We start from the raw sequence: 6,928 nt of genomic DNA, 5'->3' as shown, positions 1-6,928 counted from the left end.
ACCTCCTGGCTGGGGTGATGACTTATCAGGGAGCAAAAGCCATACAGTTGAATTAGTTCATATGAAACGTGAACAAAAGCTGTTGGGGGGCTCGGTGGCATGGCCTAGCTGCTAAAGTCCTTGCCTTCGGATTGGCACAGCACCGGCCATTGCGGCTCACTTGGGGAGTGAAACATAGGACAGAAGATCTTCCTCTCTGTCTCTCCTCCTCTCTGTATATCTGACTTTGTAATAAAATAAATAAATCTTTTTTTAAAAAAAGCTGTTGGGACACACAGTGGATTGTTGCTCCTGCTCCAAGAGGAACCCCCCTACCTGCTGCTTTCTTTTTTTCTTTCTTTTTAAGATTTATTTTATTTCTGTTGGAAAGTCGGATATACAGAGAGGAGGAGACACAGAGAGAAAGATCTTCCATCTGATGATTAACTCCCCAAGTGAGCGCAATGCTGATGCTATGCCGATCCAAAGCCAGGATCCAGGAACTTCTTCCGGGTCTCCCATGAGGGTGCAGAGTCCCAAGGCTTTGGACCGTCCTCTCCTGCTTTCCCAGGCCACAAGCAGGGAGCTGGATGGGAAGTGGAGCTGCTGGGACTAGAACCGGCGCTCATATGGGATCCCGGGGCGTTCAAGGTGAGGACTTTAGCCGCTAGGCCACGCTGCTGGGCCTGCTTTCTTTCTTTTTTTTTTTTTTTAAAGATTTATTAATTTTAATTGGAAAGGCAGGTTTACAGAGAGAAGGAGAGACAGAGAGAAAGATCTTCCATCCGCTGGTTCACTCCCCAAATGACTGCAATGGCCAGAGCTGAGCTGATCCGAAGCCAGGAGCCAGAAGCTTCTTCCAGGTCTCCCACATGGGTGCAGGATCTCAAGGCTTTGGGCCATCCTCTACTGCTTTTGCAGGCCACAAGCAGGGAGTTGGATGGGAAATGGAACAGCTGGGACTAGAACTAGCACCCATATGGGATCCCAGCACATGCAAGGTGAGGACTTGAGCCACCAGGCTACCATGCCAGGCCCTGCCTGCTGCTTTCAAAACAACTCTTGCGTCTGTGTACTCATTGAAAGCCTGTAGTCAGCCCCGGGCGGCCCTCTCACAGAGAGAGGCTTCCTCTGGCTGCCCGCCTGCCTGCCTGTCTTCTCTTTCCAGCACTGCCTCTTGGTGCAGGGCTCGCAGCACCTCCTCTTCCCCAGAGCACATTCACCTGGGCGAGCACATCTTGGTGTCTTCAATCCCACCTCCACCTGGATGCCTACCAGGGCTACCTGCAATCCCCAGCCCTGCTTGGAGCTGCAGTTCCAGACATGAGCTGCCTGCTCAGCATCCCCTGTGGGCTGCAGCAGACAGGGTTGCGTTCCACTGTCAATGACAGAGACCAGACTACAGTGACATGAAGTTTTGTTTTTCCCTCCCATTGCACTTGGCAGTCAGAAAAGCCCCGCCTGGCTTGGCACAGGACTGCAGTCCCAGGCTGCTGCCCTGAGGTCACTCTGCTGCTGTCCATGGGGCGTGTCCTCTAGCTTCATGGTCCACAGCAGGACTTAAGTCTCTGGTCACCCTGTCAGCATGCTGGGCAGCCAGACATCGAGCAGCATGATGAGAAACAAGGAGCCTTGGGCAAGCATCCAGCAGCCACCTCAAGGAGGATCCTTGGAAGATGCCACCAAGCACTTCTGCTCATGTCTCTTCGCCACACTTGGTCACCTGGCCACGCCACCCTTAGCTTAAAGAAGGCTGAGAGATAGGCCCGTTCCTTGTGCGGGGGGAGGGGGGCTGCAGCCCCGTCCCCTTCACTCTGGACATGATTGAAATGGGAAGCCTCATTGTCCCCTAAGTCTTCCTTTTGCCTTGGTCTTGCCTTTTTCCCTATCTCGGCCACCTCATCAGCAGGGCACTTTTCTGGGGCTGGAGTTGGCATGGGGAGGTCTCACCCAAGCTAAGTGAAGAAGGGCAGATCATTGTTCATTGAAGCGAGACCCTCCTCTCACCTCAACTCCCACAACAGCGCACATCCAAGTAGAGTGGTGTGGGGAGTTGCTGTGCCAAGGGCCAGATGACTTTGTGCCAAGGCATCAGGGTAGGTCTGTAATTGCAAGCAGCAGGGACAAAGGCGCCTGCCCTGTGGGAGGCCGGCGGCCAAGGATGCCAGCTGCATTCCACTCCCTGCTCAGCTGTGCCCTCCCTGCTTCTGTGGACACTGTCACTGCTGCCACCTGGGATGCCCTTCCCACTCCTCCACATGGCTCCCATGTGGTCATCCGTCCACTCAGGAGCCACCTCCCTCCACAAGGCATCTTGATGTCCCTGCTGGGCAAGGGCTGCTAATGTGGGCGGGAGGGATCCTCTGCTGCTGCCCATGCCGGAGGGGGCTGGGCAGGGCAGTGGGCCCCGGGCTTGGTTTGCGTGAAGAAGGAGGTACTAGCTGGCCACAAAGCAGGGCCAGCAGGAGCCCCCGGGCTCCTGTGTGTAGCTGGGAGGGGACCCGGCCTCCCACGCTCCCATTTCCAGGAGGAAAATGATGCAGCCTGGTGGGCCAGGAGGAGGAAGTCCAGCTGGGTGGGGCAGGCAGAGGAATTTCTGGAAGGAAGCCCACCCCTCAGGACTCGGTGGGGAAGAATGCTGCCCTCTTGCAGTCCAGGTCTGGGCTGGCGGGGTGGGTTGAGCGGGGACATCTGGGGGTGTCAGGTGCCCTGCCCACCCATCTCCTGTCCTTCGGGTGGTCTGCAGGACCCCTTCTCTCTGAGGGTCGGTACAGACTCATCCCTTCCAGCTTCCAGCTCAGGCCCCTGTGCTTGTCTGTCTTGGTCCGTCTCTGGCTGCCCGCTGCCTCATGACCTCCCACGTGTCTGAAGGACAGCAGCTGAGAGAGAGAGAAGGAACACCTTTGTTTGCTCGCTCTCTAATGCCCATGACAGTTATGGTGGGCCAGGTTGAAGCCGGGAACCTAACACCCCATCTGGCCTTTCACAAGAGCGACAGTGCCCTTGGGTTGTCATTTGCTGCCTTCCAGGGTGTGCCTTAACAAGAAACTGAATTAGAAGTGGAGTAGTGGGGCCTTGAACCTGGCACTCCAACATAGGAAGTGGATCTCCCAAGTGGCCGGTTAACCCACGAGCCCCAATGCCTGCCCCATTATAAGTTATAAACATTTTAGACTCTTTTGTTTAGTTTTGTGGCTCGGTAGCTTTTTTTTTTTTTTTAAGTGCTGAGTAGTATTCCACTGTGTGGCTATAGCACAGTGTGTGTATCCATTCAAATACTGGAGCGCCTCTTGGTTGCTTCTGGTTTGGGGACATGGCACATATGCTTGCTGCAAACATTCGCGTGCAGGGCTGTGTGAGGACATAGGTTTTTGTCTCAGCTGGAGAACTATCTAGGCATGTGACTGCCTGACTGTACTTTGAGGCAATGTTGAATTTCTGCAAAAGCTGGCAGGCTTTCAAATCAAAGTACCATTCATATCCCCCCTCTTACCAAAGGACCAAGAGCTGTGAGGTGCCCGTCTGGCACCGGGGTGACACTGGCAAGGCAGATGACTGGCACTGGGGTGTCATTGTCCTGGATTTGGCTCATTAAATAGGGATGCAACAGGGGCGGATGCTGGGGTTACTCTGAAATTCTCTAATGATATAAGATGCTGATCCTTTGCTCCTTTACTGTTTTGTTCTGTTAAAGATTAAAACTTTAGGGCCCGGCGGCATGGCCTAGTGGCTAAAGTCCTCGCCTTGAACATGCCAGGATCCCATATGGGCGCCGGTTCTAATCCCGGCAGCTCCACTTCCCATCCAGCTCCCTGCTTGTGGCCTGGGAAAGCAGTTGAGGACGGCCCAATGCATTGGGACCCTGCACCCGGGTGGGAGACCCGGAAGAGGAAGCTCCTGGCTCCTGGCTTCAGATCAGCTAGCTCAGCTTTGGCCATTGCAGCCACGGGGGAGTGAACCAGCGGATGAAAGATGTTCCTCTGTGTCCCTCCTCCTCTCTGTATATCTGACTTTCCAATAAAAATTTTTTAAAGTTTTAATCTTTTTTTTTAAAGATTTATTCATTTTATTACAAAGTCAGATATACAGAGGAGGAGAGACAGAGAGGAAGATCTTCCGTCCAATGATTCATTCCCCAAGTGAGCCGCAACGGGCCAATGCGCGCCGATCCGATGCCGGGAACCAGGAACCTCTTCCGGGTCTCCCATGCGCGTGCACGGTCCCAAGGCTTTGAGCTGTCCTTGACTGCTTTTTGTAGGCCACAAGCAGGGAGCTGGATGGAAAGGGGGCCGCGAAGATTAAACCAGATATGGGATCCTGGTGTGTGCAAGGTGAGGACTTCCAGGCTAACATATTGGGCCTTATTTTAAAGATTTTAAAATGTATATATATTTTAAAATGTATATATATATTATGTAAATATACATATAAATATATATTTATATGTATATAAATGTATATATATATAAATGTATATATATATATATATATATATAGTTAGTTTATTTGAAAGGCAGAGAGCTAGAGAGAGGGAGAGGCATCTTCCACTCATTGGTTCACTTCATTTCATTAGAGAGAGCTGGAGTGAGTGGAGTGCCTGTTGGGGGCTGCTGTACCAGGTGCCTGCTGGGGGCTGCTTTACTGGGTGCCCGCTGGGGGGCTGCTGTACCAGGTGCCTGCTGGGGGCTGTTGTACCAGGCATCTGTTGGGGGGGGCTGCTGTACCAGGTGCCTGTTCGAGGGGGGCTGCTGTACCAGGCATCTGTTGGGGGGCTGCTGTACCAGGTGCCTGTTGGAGGGGGGCTGCTGTACCAGGCATCTGAGGAGGGGGCTGTACCAGGCGTCTGCTGGGGGGCTGCTGTACCAGCTGCCCTCCTGAGATATGAGTGTCTTGACTGACATCTTAACCACTAGGCCCGCAGCCCCTGCGGGAGGCTCATCATCTCAGCCGCAGATAACACATTATTTAGCAGCTTGAGAGCAGCTTCTTGGACCTCTCAGCATTCGAGCGAGGAATGTCACTTGTGTTACTTCTGGTCTCGCTGGCCCGCCGTCTTGATTCTGCTTGCTGGGTTGTCACTGCAGTCCTCTTTGGGGCTCTGGAATGTTCTAAGCCATCTCCATTTGTACCACAGCTTCACTCCCACCGGCCTCACGGGATCAGTGAACCCCGCTGTATTCCCAGCCACCTCGCTTCCCCCATTGCCCCCTGGCTCTGTTGGTTTTTCTCTTTAGTGTTCCTAACAGCTGCGTTCTGTTCTGTAATTAGAGTGAACTATTGCCCGCTCTAACTCCAGGTTGATTCTGAACACAGAATTGGTCACATGTTAGGAGTCTCTAAGCATTGCCTACCGCGTGGCCACGCCTGAGAGCTCCTTTGGGGAGAAAACACAGGTTGCTCCCTGCAGCCCTGCTGCTGAAGGAGAGGGTCAAGCTCAATTGCATTCTCTTGCACTTCACCAATGGTGGGGGGCGGTGGGGGTGTGCCTCACCTGGGTTTCCTACCTACCAATGTCTGCGGGGTGCCTACCTGGGTTTCCTGCCCGCCATTGGCTGTGGAGTGCCTCACCTGTGTTTGCTTCCTATTTGCTCTTTGGACTTGACCTTGTTGTTCCTCATTTGCTGGTTTCTTGCTGATGGTGGACACAGATGCCCTCCTTACGTCACTGCAGGTCCACTGGCTACACACACCTCTCCACGCCCAGTCGTTTGTGCGTGCAGTGGGATAAAGCGGCTGTTGGCGTGGGTATCCAGCGTTCGCCTGCCGCGGTCCCTGATTTCTGGGGAGCGGCTGCTCTTCATCATCCAATTTTGTGATTCCTGCTTTGTTCCCAGCTCCAGTGTCTCTGTGGGTGGGTTTCTAGGCAAGGCGTGGCAGCTTCCCTGAGTGGTGACTCGGCTTCGGTCTGGATGGTTGAAACTGCAATGAGGGTGACCGGAACCTTCTCAGGGTGTTTGGTCAGTGCAGACGGAGAAGCTCTCGCCTCTTTCGTTTCAGGTAGGGTTTGATCCAGGAACTCACAGTACATCCTTCCTCTGCCTCCAGCCTTGTCCTCCCCTGGCCTCTCCTGGTGGCCTGGGAGAGCATTCTGTCCCTTGCATGGCATAAATGGAAGGGAAGTGGGTCCCAGCAATCCGCAGAACTACAGAATACAGGAAGCGAATCAGGTGGTTTGGTTTGGTTTTTACCAGAAGGAAAGTGAGTTAGTTTTGGAAACCTTGCCACAGATGTCCACACTTTTCACTTCAGCACTCGATGCTAAGTTTCCCATAATTGTTCACTGCTTTCTTATCTTGGTTGCCTTTTCTTTTTTTTTTAAATATTTATTTTTTAAAATTTTTATTGGAAAGTCAGATATACAGAGAGGAGGAGAGACAGTGAGGAAGATCTTCGGTCCGATGATTCACTCCCCAAGTGAGCGCAAAGGCCGATGCTATGCCGATTCGAAGCCAGGATCCAGGAACCTCTTCCGGGTCTCCCACCCGGGTGCAGAGTCCCAAGGCTTTGGGCTGTCCTCGACTGCCTTCCCAGGCCACAAGCAGGGAGCTGGATGGGAAGGAGGGCTGCTGGAATTAGAACCGGCACCCATATGGGATCCCGGGGCGTTCAAGGTAAGGACCTTAGCCACTAGGCCACGCCTCCGGGCCCGGTTGATTTTTCTTAAAAAATGATTTGCTTGTTTGAAAGTCAGAGTTATTCACAGAGAAAGAGAGAGTTCTTCCATGGGCTAACTGACTCCTCAGATGGCTGCCAACAGCGAGTCTCCCCCATGGGTACAGGGACCCAGGCACTCTGTTGCTTTCTGAGGCACCTTAGCAGGGAGCTGCATCGAAAGTGGAGCAGCTGGGACATGAATCGTCTTCCATATGGGATGCAGTGTTACAGGTGGTAGCTTTAGCACTATGCCACAGTGCTGGACCCATAGAAACTGCTTTTTGTTATTATTAAG

This window comes from Ochotona princeps, chromosome 22 (assembly GCF_030435755.1).
Source record: "Ochotona princeps isolate mOchPri1 chromosome 22, mOchPri1.hap1, whole genome shotgun sequence".
NCBI lineage: Eukaryota > Metazoa > Chordata > Mammalia > Lagomorpha > Ochotonidae > Ochotona > Ochotona princeps.
The sequence above is the reverse complement of the archived record's forward strand: the minus strand, read 5'-3'. Positions refer to the sequence as shown.